Source organism: Xiphophorus hellerii, chromosome 22, assembly GCF_003331165.1.
Source record: "Xiphophorus hellerii strain 12219 chromosome 22, Xiphophorus_hellerii-4.1, whole genome shotgun sequence".
In the NCBI taxonomy this organism is placed as follows: domain Eukaryota; kingdom Metazoa; phylum Chordata; class Actinopteri; order Cyprinodontiformes; family Poeciliidae; genus Xiphophorus; species Xiphophorus hellerii.
The window spans coordinates 7,519,278-7,535,106 of record NC_045693.1 but is presented as its reverse complement, the minus strand read 5'-3'; positions in this window follow the sequence as shown (position 1 = coordinate 7,535,106).

Genomic DNA, 15,829 nt, shown 5'->3' with positions numbered 1-15,829 from the left:
GGGATTTTGCATGCACTTGTGTGTATGACTGAATGGGTATCTGTGGCCATTCAGATGCCCAGCAGATTGGTAGCCTTAAAAAAAAAGTTTAAAAAAGGTTTAACAGGTTTAGTGAAATGAGGGGAAAAAGTGGATCTAATTTTGAAAAATTCACAAAGCATTGTAAAACCGAACTTTTACTGCCTCTTGCCCCGTAACCTTCCGTACCAAAAACCTCTTGAGCTCTGCAAAAAATTACCAAACATGGGACATTAGGAAGAGGCATGAAAGTATTATTCATTAACAAGAAAACAAATGATCAGGTTGATTCTGAAAGAAGATTCGACAGGAGACATTTTTTGTGCACTACAGAGGAGGAGGTTCCATCAGGATCTGGGAGGTTTTTGTCCTTCAGTGAAACAATGGAGCTTCTGGTTGTCTGGGGTCATCAAACTGCAGCTGGCTATCTGAAGATGTTGCAGCAGGCTTCTCTCTTGATTGAGGGCCTTTGTCTGCATGTTGATGAATGGGTCTTTCAACGGGACAATGCTGATGTTCACAACGTCTGTCTGACAAAGCCTCCATATTATGTCTCCCTAACCTTAAACACTAAGGAATGAATTGTAAAGGAGATTAAGAAAAAAAAAAGATTTCAGTTCCATATGTTACCTTATATAAAGCTACAGAACAAATTCCCTACTGGACATACTCTCACATAGCATACCTTAAAATCTTATGAAGTAATTAACAACAGTTTTAGTTTTGTTTTGTTTGTGTTTTTTTTCCAGGGTGGATGTTTAAATGTTTAAACATAAATTACATACATTACATTTTTTCTCTCTTGCTTTTGTTTCTACTTTGTGCATTTTGAAGCTCAATTTACAACCTGGCAGTGATCCAGCAGTGCATAATGCAAATACTTATAATGTTGTACGATTTTAATTAGGAGGGACAGAATTATTTGTACTTTCGCTGTTACGTTTTTCTTCTGTCTCTTGGCAGATATTTGTTTCCAGAATCATCTACATAGATCTGTTCACTAGATTTTTTTCTTGGTTAAAGTGAGTTATTCCACCTCATATGTTGTGTTTGTGCAGCATGACGATTGTCAGATTGTTTGGAAAGGTTTTAATTTAATCAAATTAGCTTTATTACAAGGAAGGTGAATACAATTCTACAATACGCAAAAATCGTCTTTCAAATGTAACATTGAATGGCAGTCACGTAAACCAGATCTGCTTGTTTATAAACATCAACTTGCAGTCACTGTTCACTTTATGTGGTTCCATGGTAGATTCCCCCTGTAATCTCAGACTGCTGAATTCTATTGTGCTTCTTCAAACTAAATACAAAAATTACAGTCACACTAGCACCACAGTGGCAATCCTGCAACTGTGTTGACAGTAGTCACGACAGCATGTACACTGTAGTGAACCTTGTCATTCGTCATGCATTAGCTGTGCTCTGGCCAGTTTAGACTGCACTTAACTAAAGCTGAAGCCTGCTGTGGCCTCAGGGAGCCCCTGTCTGTGCCAGCCATATCAATAGTCACCACAGCTGGGCTCTACTCTGACACTGTGTTGGAGAATATTGCACCACCGCCTTAACACCAAAAACATCGGAGCCAATCACTGTCAGTGGATGTTCAAGCTCTCTATGTGTGTGCGTGTGTGTGTGTGTGTGTGCCTTCCCCCCACTCTTCTCTTCCACATCTTCAGTGCATGGCCTTGAGCATGAGCAAAATGGCTCAGTATCAAAGAGTAATGATTGAACTGAAAACATACTCCATTGGAGAAAATAAAAGCCCTCAGTGTGTGTGTGTGCGTGCACAGATCTGTGTATTTATAATGGCAAATTTGTGTATTCCATGAACCAAATTCGGTGTGTGTGTGTGTGTGTTTCGACTGTAAAAAAAAAAAAAAAAAAAAGACTGGCAGAAAGGCAAGGAGACGTTTGCTGAGATGTATTGAATTTCAATAAAACTGCAATGAGGAGAATGAGGCTTGGGCAATTTTTCAATTTCTCTTCACTCTGCCTTGAATTAGTTGTGATACACTCTACTTTTCACCATGCCCAGCTAATCAGATCTCTACCGTGTCCCGTGGGTCTCCCCTCATTTGGTATGTCCCATGAGTCATGTGCCAATCAAATTGTTCATCAATGTCTGCCTCTTTTTTTTTCTTTCTTTCTCTTTCTTGGTCTCTTGCTTGTAAGCCATTTTATTAAAATGTGTCACAAGAAAACTTAATGAAGCTGGACACCATGCCACATCGAGATTTATTAGAGACTGAGAACCACCGGCATGGGTCAAAATGGTGTTGAGAAAATGTTGACATTAAGATAAGGTCATTTTAAACTCCTGGAGCAAGGCAAACAATTGTTGGACCAATTTACTATAAACAAATGTTGAGACCAAAGTAATAAAGAAAACCAAGAAATCCTCAAAAGAGTAATTATTTGGGATGAACTCTGTAGTCAGGTGGGTGTCTGATTGTTTGGAGACCTTTACAGGATGTGGACCATCTCTCGCCCAATGACTGTAACTCTGAATGATTGTAAAACAATGAAAGTAACTCTAAACAGGAGAGTAAAACAATGAAAGTAACTCTAAACAGGAGAAACACACTAGACTCCTTCAGCCCTTCAAAGATAAGGAGGTAAATAAGAATACCTCCTTCTCTTATTTACCTCTCACTTTTCTGGTCCATCTATGTCCCAACTCTCATTTTTGGTGATGGAATAGGAATATTGACCAAAGAGCGAGATCCATGAGAAAAGTGGAACAAAATAACATCTTCTGTATGGTTGTGATGAGGTGAGGAGCTTGGAGGAGAGATGCTGCTCCTCTGCAATGGAAACCATCAGTTGGAGTGGTTCGGGATGTACTCAGTATGCACCTTGGAAGGTTTTAAAATGTGTATATTGACTGCATATGACTTCCTGGACTGCGAATGTCCCCAATGCACCAGTGTTGTTGGGGAAAGGGACGTATGAACATTCGTCCTTATCTGCTATCTTATCCTACCTAATAAGAAAATGTAAAATGTAGCCTGGTCATAGCCAGAATAGGACTTTTCTAGCTGAAAGCTGGATCCAAATATCACCAGCAGACCACTCTTCCTTTGATTCTCTGGGCAAAAGGATGAGTAGATTGATTGATGGAAATATTGACAAAAACGTCCACATTTTCTGACCTCCAAACAAAACATTTTTCATAATGTAATATTAAAATTAATATGACTACCCATAAAAAGGATTTCTGAACAACTTAAAATCCAGCTAGTACTTTTTAAACAGTTGTAAAGCAACTTACAACTGCTTTACCTATAGTGCTATAGGTAAATGCACTATAGCTTCTTAATAATAATTTATGAAATGTTTGAAACTTAATTTACTAGCTTAAGTAATTTTGAGCAGAGTTTTATTATTAGCAATTATCTCTAGTTAGAATGTTAGTTCATAAGCTAAAGACAAGTGAGGAGGTATGTATAAGGAGAATTCATTTCTGAGAGCTTTAGCTTGGACAAACCGGTTTACTTTCCAGGGATTTTAAAGTCAACATCTCACCAGTAGGAGGCTGGCTTGTGAAAAAAAAAAAAATACATATTTCAAAACACAAAATTCTGACAGCATTGAGGAAGATGCAGTAATTGCTGTTCCAGTTTTGACCAGCTGTGGAAAATATATTAGGCAGTTGTTCATTAACTACGGCAGCTGTGAATGGCAGGAACTAAAAGTCCTACTTTTCAACACTTAGCCAGGGTTTTGGTCAACCACACTAATAATGTTCCTTCCTTTATAAACAGACTTGCAAATGTTTTAATCCAGAGAGAAAACATGTTTCAAACAGACAAAATTCCACAAATCTTACATACTTTTTATGCAAAATGTTTGGAGAAAGTAAAAAGTAACATATATCAACAACTTACCGTTTGCATAAAAATATACTTATACTTTCTCTTTTATGTGCTATTGCATTCAGCTTTAGTGTAATTAATTTTGCACACCACATAAAATTTACAATTTAAAATCTGAGGTAAAGTCATGCTAATTTTGCCATTTCATTTTTAGTGCAAGATTAAAAAATGCTAATATTTAAATAAACATATAGCTACATACAGCAGTATTTACAAAATAATATTAGTCATAATATTAGACTTTAAAATCCACAAAATAAACAACTTTTTTATTAGAACCTTCACATAAAACTCCATGTTAATTCTTGAACGGTATAAAGAAACGCCTTGGCAAAGTGAATAAAGTCACACATCTCACTGCTCAAGCAGTTTCAGAATAGTTTCTGGAATTTTATTAATTTCCTGGAGGAAGCAATGAAAAAAAAGTTTCTTTTTCTACAATTATACAGTTGGAGGGAACGATGTCCCATTTGGGATTTTAAGCCATTTACACAGATGATTCCTGTAATGCCATGCAAATAGAATTTAATTCAAAGTTAATTCGCCTGCATTACTTTTTAATAAAGAAATGATAAATTATAATCTCCTCTGCAATTTAATCTATTTATGCTGTTTCCGTTACTGGAAAGTGTCCACTGCTTCAATTCATTAATTGTGATAGAGGCTGGGGGAAAAAAAGAGAGAAAGAAAGACTTAAAGAAGTAGGAAAATAAAGGAGGTGGGAGATAAATTTGTTATCTCAGCACCGGACTGTGTTTGAGAAGGGAATAACGGGTGTAATGAATTGATTTCATATTTAGTCTTGGGCGTGCTGATACACAGAGATCTCTTGTGGTCTTTCGGTGCCTGTTGCCTGCAGTATTTTCTTTCCTTTCATTAAGGTGGAGATTCTGCCCTTTGATAGTGTTATCGATTCTGCCTCCAAACACTGTGGCACCCCTGTGAAGTTGCTCTTCAGGTAGACAAAAAAGAAAAAAGCAGATGAAGCTATTATCTTTCGTCTTATCCTGTACCAGTGTAGGGCCAATTCACTGAACCGCTTTACCAACCAGTAAACTGTTTTTCCTCGTTCATTGTTCCTTCTCGCATTTATTGAATCCAAGGGATAATTACAGATTCTGTCGCTGCCGCCGCTGATCGAGCTTGCTGTAATTCCACTGGGCTGAGAAATTACTGCTGAAATCATTGTGATTCTTTCCCTCACCCCTGTCTTTAAATTCTATCTTTCCCTCAATCTGTTCTGAATGTGTATGAAGAGAAGAAGTTGCCGCACTTCAACTTAAGTCCACGTTTGACCTGATAGCGAACACAAACTTAACACCAACTTCTTCTAATCTGATACTTTTTTGACCTCCGTGTAATATTTCATCGCCTTTACCGAATATCTTTTCTGTCTTTGACTGTAATTCCTTGCTTAAGAAAGAAGGAGTTGCTGATAAGGATAACATGATGGAGCAACTGTACTGGTACACTGGGTCTGTTTTGCTCATTATTTAAATAAATCAGATATGGAACTATTAAAATAACTAGGAAAATTATTTTTTGCTTCAACTGAAATTGGCTCACTGTGCACGTTATGAGAAATAAAGCCTTCATCAAAAACTTTTAGAAAATTTCCCAACCCTTTATTTATTTAAAAGGAACAATGCAAACAAATATACATGAACATTTCGATTCATCATATAAATGTGCCAGACTTAGACACACAGGTTGAGAATTAACCTAATCTCTGGTCTCCCACCAGATGTGATTTGAATCTTTGAGCAAACCCAGCCTGTCCCTTTAAGGCGGATCCTCTGCTTCTCATTGCATTTTATGTGCAGTTTCTTCGGGTGTTTCGATGTCTTTGGTTTGTTTCTGAAGCCTTTTGGATATTTTGGGCTCGTTTTATCTCTTGGGTTATGCTTGATTTGCACATGGAATGAAATGATCTTTCTTGTGTTACTTTGTATCTGTGCAGTCACTTTGTGTCCTTTCTTCCCCCCCACCCCTATTTATCATTTTAGTTGCTTTCTCCTCTTCAGTATCTTTGATTCTTTTTGTGCTTGATTTCCCTGTTATATGCTGTTGTGGTTCTTAAATCTTTACTTAATATAGTTTTTTGAAACAAGCGCCTTCTGACCACTTGTACCTCCAGGCCTGTAAAGGGTCAGAAATTGTGACGGTTGAGAAAAGCAGGAACCTTTAATGACTTGATTGCATAAACCTTGCAGATAATAGGAAACGTCTGATGAAGTGGCAACATCTGCAAAGTCTGTGCTTATTTTGTTGCTCTTGTATTTTTTTTTCTCTATACTGGGCAAAGGGCCTTTGTTTTGTTTTAGATTATCAGAACTCTTCATTGCTTTGAAAGGATTAGAATTACATTATGACAGGTGCTTTAACTAACAAGCCTAGGAGCAATAGAGCATAGATGTTTTCCTCAGAAATAGAAAATGTTAATTCACAAAATTTACTATGCAATTTAAGACATTCAAATAAGAATATGTTCAAGAAAAACTGGTGAATTGCTCCTTTATACAAAGAAACACATTCTCCTTCATACTCACAACTCAAGTGAATATTGAAGAATTTACAGATTTGGCTGATGGTGTAAAAAAAAATTAAAGGATGAAATTAAAGCATAGCAGATGAACCAAAGACATAAGATCAACCATGATAACAAAGCAAATCTCATTTTGCTTAAAGATCCTAATTGATTGATAGATTAAGCTTTTTTTCTGCCTCCGTCTCGGTGAGTCTTCTTTAATCGCTCCATAATGGTGCTGCTGAACTGGTCGAGGAAGTCTCAGCCAATTAGAATAGTAATAGTTTCTAATTAACTTTAAAAAAGGATTTTCAATAAAAAGGAGGAGATAGCAAACTTGATTACTCATATTCATTAACACCACCACCCCTCCTCCCCACTTTCTTTCCTTGCTGCCCCCTGCCTTTGCTGGAACTTTGCTCCCTTCATTTTTATGAATATTTTATCTTGTGTGAAACATTACAATACATGATGTCCCTGGCAAAGGCCAAAGACATAACAGCAGAAAAGCCTTTCTTCTGCTCTCATTCAAAGAGCCTGCCTTTGTTTCTGCATAATGAACAAGTCGCTGATGGCGGCAGAATAAATTTTAATTAGAGTTTCTTTTTTCCTTTTTTTTGAGCACACTTGTGAAGATGATAGGTTGTTTTAAATGAAAACCCAACACTGTGAAGGCTTTTTTTGTAGAATAAACGAAAGTCGGTTTGCTTAAAAAAAAAGTGTGTGTGTGTGTGTGTGTTTCTGTCAGAGATGGCTGCAGGTATCTGTTACATGAATTTGCCACAGTTTTAACCAGCTCTTCCTCTTGATGCATTTGTCTTCCCTTCTTCCCATCTCAGTCTTTCTTGCCTTGGGTCAAGTTAACACCACTTAAGGACTACAACACTGTGCCTATTCACCATATGTTGCTGGTGTCGGCGTGGATGCGTGTGTGTGTGTTTGTGTGTATATGCTTGCTTTTCGTGTTCCCTTACCTGATGCCTCCCATTGCTTGAAGCCAAAGCATGTCATCTTTTGAGAGACGAAAGCAAAAACAGAGGCGAACAGAGCGGGGACACCAGGTACACCTGTGTATTTGTGAGTATTGCTCTGTGTGGGTGTACGTGTGTGTGAATCCTGCAGGCTGGTGCGCCATGAGACAGGACCAGATGGTCACCCCAGGCAAAGCAGGTTGGGCCTGTTTACCTGCTTCACTCTGGGTCATGTCAGTTTTGCTTTCAGCTTAGCTGCAACACGGTTCAGACTGTGCTGCCAAAAACACCACATTTAATTGCCCTTCTTCTCCGCCTCCACTTTCTCTTCCAGTTCTGCTCAGTTTGTTTGTACCATCTTTACATCGCCAGTATATATATCTTTATTTTGTTCTTTTTTTAACTTGATCTACTACTGAGCATTTTACTCTGAAGAATTTCCAGCTAATTCCACTTAGTCTTTGGGTTTTTATTTTGAAACTTTTAGAATATGGCTGAACTCAAAGGATTATATGGTATTAAAACCTAACATTACTCATCTTAATTGATGGAACATTTCTTCATTGTTCAGAAAAAATTCTATAAACTTTAAAACCAGGATTTATTGTGTAGACTTTATTTTAATAAAAAAAAACATTTAAAACAAATTTCCTCTATCTGCAAATTAGTTATAGGGTCAAAAAGGTACATGCATTCCAAATTTAGTAGTTGTTGTGTTGTGGCCATTTATGTTAAATTATGTAAATTGTACTTTCTATCAATTTAGGAAGTCTGTAATTAATTTTTATATTTGGAATTGTTTCGATTATTTTGATAACCTTTAGACCCTCCTTTTCATTTAAGTGATTAAGAACACACTGTGTGCTTGGTGGGTGTTCTTTTGTTTGGCAAATGTTCGATGTGATGAAGGGAAGTAGTTGTAAAAAGATTTTTTTGACCACTTTTTGAACTTGAAACATCAGATTGCTAACTTTTGTTTTCAATTAATTTGTCGGAAATGTTTGGTAATTGTTTTGTTTATATTTTTTCAAGAAGTGAAGTATATGTATTTTTTCAACCAACCAAGTTGGAAGTCTGTGCAAGAACCAAACCACCTGTTACCATCCTTTATTGGAAATTTTTGGTTTTGGAACTTTGAAGGCCATGGCACCTGGTATTTTACCTTTGTCGAGTAGCAGAATTTCGGAAAGTAATCTGTAAAGTCCGGTATTACGGCCCTGGACCTCATGAGCTGGCTGCAGGTGTTTCTGGTGTCTGTATCCTTCCTCTTTACAGGTGTGGCTGATCTGTTCATTCAGAACACAGAATATTTAAACCTGACCGTCTCCACCTTCGACGTCCGCTCTGCCTCCTGGTGAATGTGGTGCTCTGCTGCCAGGCCTCAGTGCTTGGCTTTGTGTTTGCACCTCATCACTTCCATATGTACTCATACAACACACCTAAGCACTTGCATATCGCCACTGACACTGACATTCACGATCCACTGTAGTTTTTGTCAATAAATATTCCTTTCTCTGCACCTTAACCACAGCATGTTCTCCTGTTTTTGTTATGACCTGGATCCAGTTGTAACATCCAGTTTAGGTTGCTTCTTTTGTGGTGGACAAATTTTAAGAAATTCAATTTCTAACCACCTGTGCCACATTTGTTAACATTCCCCCCAAAAAACGTTTGTTTTTTTTTCCCAGAGATGCTACTGAAGAATTTATTTGCCATTTTTGTAATTTCATCTTTTAAGTTGATCAGAATACCTTCAAACCTCTTATTAGTTACCACCTTATTGTTTGCCTGGATCATAAATATGATTTGAGGTACAGAGCCATTTTCTTAGCCTCTCTGAAAATTTCAGAAGCCTTGCATCATAGGTCAAGAAATTTCAAAAAGGAATACTTGTTTCACTAAGCTTCCCCTTAGCTACAGTCAGAGCTAAATTTAAGAAGTTTAAAACAACAGAGATCTGAGACAAAACAGGCTAAAGAAAAGTTTAAATTGGTCTTAGTACCACTTTTAGTGAGTAGAAATAGTAAGGTAAGTAAAAAATATATCTGCATGGGTAACTGTTAGAAACACCACAGAAAATTTTTCAAGGTTAGATTATACCCCAATAGAAGATGAAACTGTCTAGTAGAGTATTGGATTTTTGAGGGTGCCAAAAATTGTGAAGGAGGCTGAATGGTACAATATTCCTTCCCCAGGTACTACGCATTTCTGATACTTAATCCAAAGATCACAATGTTTCGAAGATTTTCCAGTAGTGAAAAACACAGACAAGCAACGTGTGGAAACTAAAGGAGACCCACTCTCCATCTATCTTAAACTGTAGTTTGAAAAAGCAATAGTAACACATCCAATTTTGATCAACATTTTTGTGTAAGTAGTGTTATAGTGCTGAACTTTTACAGATTGTTAGTCATGGTAATGGTTAACTTAGTTGGACAAATAAAGCTAATGAAGGAAGAAAAGCTTGGAAAGACTTTTGGAAATCCTGATCAAGAAAACTTTAATAGTCTATCGGAAACTTTGACTGTTTAGAAGCAAAGTGTCAGAAATTTCCAGTAGCTAAAAATGTTTCAATGCATTGTATAAAAAAATATACATGGAACAGTAAGGACTCTAATACATAATACATTAAACTTGATGTAAGTTAAGGTAAATAGCACACAATAAATTATTTTGATAATTCACTGAAACAAGAACAGCCTTTCCTCTCCCCGCCCCTGTTAACCCCCACCCTCCTCCTGCTGTAGCAGCAGTTGTTGGCACCACGGCAAAGCTCGATGTCCGCCTGTAGCAGTCACAGGTGCCTACATGTTGCCTGCTGGCAGAATGCCGCCACGCTGCTGCGGCCATCTTGGCAGCATGTTCGGTACTCTTGCCCAAGCTTGCCAGCTGTAATCTACCTAATCTCGTCCTCCGTCCAGCTGCCAGTCATTTCGAAGTAGTTTATACACACCAGTGACGACTCCACATCAAATAACTGACCTGTACACATGCATAGTTACTTCTGTTTAATGTGAAACAGATTCAGACTCCAATTTTTCTTCATGTGTTGGCATCAAACGTCCCACTTACACCCCTTCACCCCCCAGGCCTACACTCTTGCACCCAACATCCCCTCCTGCACCTCCCACACCTACACACCCTGCCCTCTTTTTTCCATTTCACATGCAAAGAAGGGGCCAAGGCGAGCCGTGCATGTAGTCACAGCGGCAATCTCATCTATGTCCAATCTGTCATGCCACTGCCTTTCATTATTCTCCTGCGTGGGGGAAGTGATAACACCAAGGCATATTTTATGGACAGTTAGAGGGAGAGAGTGTGATAAGAAAATAAAGGGGTGGAAAGATGCCAATATGGAGGGGTAATGGTGGCAAGATATGAGTGGTCCTGCTCAGGCCAGGAGAAGTGACATTCGTCTTTATTGGTATCTGGGTCAAGGCAACAGAGAGGAAAGACAGGAAGCGGGGGAGCAGGGAGAAGGGGGCAAATGAAGTGATGAAAATTATGAAAATCGAGGTTTCGGAGTGAAGGATGTAAATAGGGGGTGCCTGAAGGCCTGCAGGGGCCAGAGAGGTGTAAATAGGCAGCAGTCATTCTTCATGGCCACTCGATGGCTTCATAAAATCAGTGCCTGTATGTACGCATGCATGTCGCTGTTGTTGAATATGGAGGAGTAAAAGAATGTGATGGGGCCAGCGTATGCTGGAGGGGAGGGATGGTTGGAGGGATGGGTGAATGAACTGAGGTCAGGTATTCTCTGCTGTCACCTCTGTTGCTGGGCTGAGTGGCTGACTGCCTGTCTCTCAGCTCAGCGCGCTGGAATGATTGGGTCCTGGCCTACAGAGAATGGGGCTGGCCAGCTTTACATATATACATATATCACGGCTATTGTCGTGCTGTGTATGTCCCTGTGAGTGCATCGTGCATGCGATGTGTGTGTGTGTGTGTGTGAGTGCATATGCAAATAAGATCCGGTTGCGCCTTTCATCTTTTATATGTGCTGGTGTCCATGCAACAGTGCAAAATACAGATGTCAGTGCAGTCTCACTCTGTGTCTGTCATTGAGACGGTTGGGGGTGGGGTTAAGGTGACCTGTTTTAAATATAGAGAGTGTCAAGACAACATGCCCGGCTTGACTTATAAAAGCCATTTGCATAACGTTTCTCTATTACCTTTTATTTTCCTTCTCTCTTCTTTTTTTTCCACCTGGGAGACAAGCAAAGTTGATTTTTCTTTGTCTTGACTTCTTGTAGACAAAAGATGCCACGTCAAGGTTTTTTCTTTGACACAAAAAGACAAACGTAGCACACAGCGGATAGTCTTGCACATGAAGTGAAAAAGGTTTTACGTTTCATTCCGTCAAATGGTAAACACACTCTAGAAAACACTGTCAGTACAAAGGGTCCTCACCAAATAACATTAAGACATTTGTCACCACTTCCTGCGGCTTTCTTTGGGTGGGGCTATCGGTCTACTTCTAAAGTACTAAACAAAAATAAGTTGCACAAAAAAGCCTTTAGTTAGTGCATTGGAGAGGGGGGTTCATATTTTCTGATAATAAAGTTTTTTCTTACTGAGGAACTGGAAATGAGGACTGCTTAATGTGGTGAGATTAAACAGGACTATTCTGGAGTTAAAATTTGTTCTGGTTCTGGTTTGGAGTCTCAGTAACAAATCCATCTCCCCAAACTCACATCTGCTATCCTTAGCATCTACATCTGTCACATTGTCCCTCCGCACAGCTTTCTTCACAATATCCATATACCTTCTGTGAGGTCTTTCTAGTTTCCTCCTCTCTGAAAGCTCCATATTTAACATCTATAATCTAATATAGTCACATTCCCTCCTCTGCACATATCCAAACCATCTCTGTCTTCCTTCTCCTACTTTGTCTTTAAACCTTTTTGGTCACTTATCTTATATATCTGCACATTTTCAGCTCTCCTACCATTAGCACCATCTCCTGTTATTTTAATAAGTGCCTCAATCTCCAAAGATTTAATTGGAAGCAAGAAGTTGTTGTGTATACACCATGTGATCAGGATGTTACACATATCTAAGTCCTCTTTTTCATTCTGATAATTGTAGCGTTCATGTAATTTAGCTGAAATTACACAACAAACATCATTCATCATTTTCTTTCCAGAACAGAAAACAGTTTGGTGGGTGAGTGGTCACACCTGTTAAAGAACTGGTTTAAGTTGTTGACCCATTATAGGTCTCCTAAAACCTGGGGCTTGGTTTATGGCCTGGAATTGTCTTTGGGCTCTTCCAAACCTGACTGATGTTGCTATGCTACAACTGATCCTCCATTTTCTTTCTGTAGATGTTGTTTCCATCCATAATTTTCTCTTCTGATCTAATTCTACTTTATTTAGAAGAGCCTTTATTTCAGGGCTAATCAAGGGCTTCTTATTGGAGAAATTCCTTACCTTCATGATGGACAAATTGTCTATGACTGTTGTTTGATTTGCTACTTCAAATTTTAGTTTTTGTGCCACTTTGGTCAAGTAACAAACAGATAAAGGCATGCATTAACATGGGGATATTTCAGTGCTTGTTTTTGATCTCACACAAACTTTAGGTCAGATTTTTTTTTTAGTTTAATCAAGATTCTTCAGCTGTGCTTTCTTGAGTTGCTATGAAAAGTAATGGGAATATTTTACTTACTATTTAAAATGCTGTAAAATGAAGATGCTACTCCTCCCATTTTTTCCTTTTTTTAGTGAAGCCAGTTATAGTACTGTGTTTTTTCAAGATGTGTCAAAGAACAGTCAAAAACCTAACAGAAAATAAACTCAACCGTTTTTAAGTGTCCATATAATGGACAATTCTTGTCCATATTAATGGACAAGAATTGTTTTCTGTTAAAGCGGAACTCTAAAATTCCTGTGTATGCTATTGATCAGCATTTACCAGCTTTTTGATAAAGACTCACTCAGATTTTTAGAAATTTTGGCAGCTATGCATTTAGCTCAGAACTTATAGGTGTTGAATTATAAACATGAAATAATTTATTAATCTGTAATAATTTTAATCTGTGTGCTCTGAACTAAGACCTTCTACTTGTGCATGGTGAAACTGATGAACACTGCCGATAACCTTTTTGGAAAAAGGTTTAAAAGATGATTTAAGGGGCGCTGATTCACACAGATCTCATAGACCTTGGACTCTGATTTCTGCTTAACTTTTGTAGCACATTTTGTCCTTCTTGAGCATTTGTGTGAGCAAGTCTTGTCAGCATGCCCTTCAGTTTGAATGCACACTTCAGTCTGGCAAACTAATTAATTATTCCCCTCTTCACCCTCCTTTATTCATGCATTTGTTTTTAACTCTATCAAAAATACATGTCACATTCCTTCAATACCTTTCCTTCTCTCAGGCTCAGAGCCTATTCATTAGGAATTCAAATTAATCAGTATTTACTGTAGCCCTCGCCAGCTCTGCTCTCAAGTGCAATTTCTATCAACAAGGTTGAGTGGGCTTTTGTTTCTCATAGCCAATTGGAATTAAGCCTGCTCTTTCTTTGTCCCGTTTTTTTAAATGTTCAATTGAACACATCAACTAGTTTGGCACAAAAAATTGAACTGACGTTCCCCCCAATGAAACATTACAAGGATTTTTCAGATGACATTCAATGAACTTTGAAATTAAGGCACTGCATTGGCTGGAAAAACAATTCAAGCTAATTGATAGTGGTTGTATCATTTAAAAAAAAAAAGCTTCACATGGTGTATGGTTACAAAAAAGTAAACATCACATATTGCCTTAAAAGTTATCTTTGGTTTATGTGTTTCCACCTTTTGAAAGTTTATTATTATGCTATTTTATTAAGCTTACATTATCATTTCACTGCTTTCCTGTTAAAGTTACTGCAGATGGCAAACATTAACAAAGTCTTATAAATCAAAGGACAAAAACGCACCAAATCTACTAACACTGGACTTCATCTACCTTTCATTTAAGACATGAAACCTCTTATGAATACTTTGCTTGCATAATACTGACATTTGCCATTTGCCACGTAAAATAAACATGCTGGTACATAGTATCAGTGTCCCTGACAGTAATTGCTGGTAATGACTACTTTACCCATTGACATTGGTAAGAGATGTATACATAAGAGCTATTTGCGCTTTCAACTGAATACATGACATGAGAATGCTGGCATGGTTACTAAGTCATAGCTCACTCTGCACTGCTTTTGACAGAACGCATGACTCCCAATGTTTGGTTGACAGATAAGCACACCTAGTGATTCAGAGGCTTTCTTCCCCACCTTAAGCATGACTCACATTCTTTGCCAGATTGTCCATCTATCTTTTCTGTATGAAGTCTGAGCATTTCCTTGTGCATGTCAATAATAATTAAAAAAAAATATCAATAACACCACCTAGAAATTTATTGTTTCAGAGAAATCATTCCCTAACCTGTGGTCCCCCAGCACAACACACCAGGATTCATATGTTCTCTGCAGATCTGTCAAAATTAAATGTAAGTCTACCCTATAAGTAAATAAGCAATATATTACATGCAACACAAACGCTGCTTTCATTTTTCAGTTTTACTCCACTCTATAATATTTCTAATTGGGTAGGATTTAGTGGATCAAGTGGTGCATAATTTACTCAGGAAATATAATCTATTAGATTGCGTTGCTAATGCTTACTAAGGCATTGTAAGACAATACCATGACGTTTTGACAATGATGACAAAAGGTATTAGATCAAAGGATTAAAAGTTAAAAGATTTGGTTGGTACTGAAAGTTTCAATTGAATAGCAGATCAGTAGGAGTTGTATTGTAACTGTTTCATTCTACTGTCAGGATTTTAACTGTTAAACACTACTCTGACAACAGTCATATCCACAACTAAATACTGTGCAAAAGTAGGCAAACATGCAATGTACCACTGGAAAGCAAAGATAATTTATGTGACACATCCCATCATATTTGACATAATATGATATTTTTATGACATTATTAACAATTGTAGATAAAAAACAAGTTGGTAAACCTAATACCAATTGTCCCAGATCAGCTTTAATGGTGATCTGAGCTTCTTCAACTCCTCCAGTCTAAATTAAGAGATCAGTGCAGTGTGTAATTGTATGTGTTAAGATGGCCAGTGTAGTAAAGACAGTGGAGTTTTATGGACTGTTGCAGTATTGTGTAAAGCTATTAATTTGATTAACAAATAAATTTTTATATTGGGGCCATTCATAAATAATCCATTGTACTTGTTGAGAACAAGACCAAATACACAAATACAGAAGGTATTTTGAAAAGACATCCTTCCTACTTTTGTTGTATAATGTAGTGTTATGAAGTATACTTGTCTTTTAAGAGTTGATACATTTTTTCCTACACCACTTTTTTTTTTTTTTTTTATCTGAGCCAAGGTTGTAATCATAGAAAAAGGTATAGACCTCTATT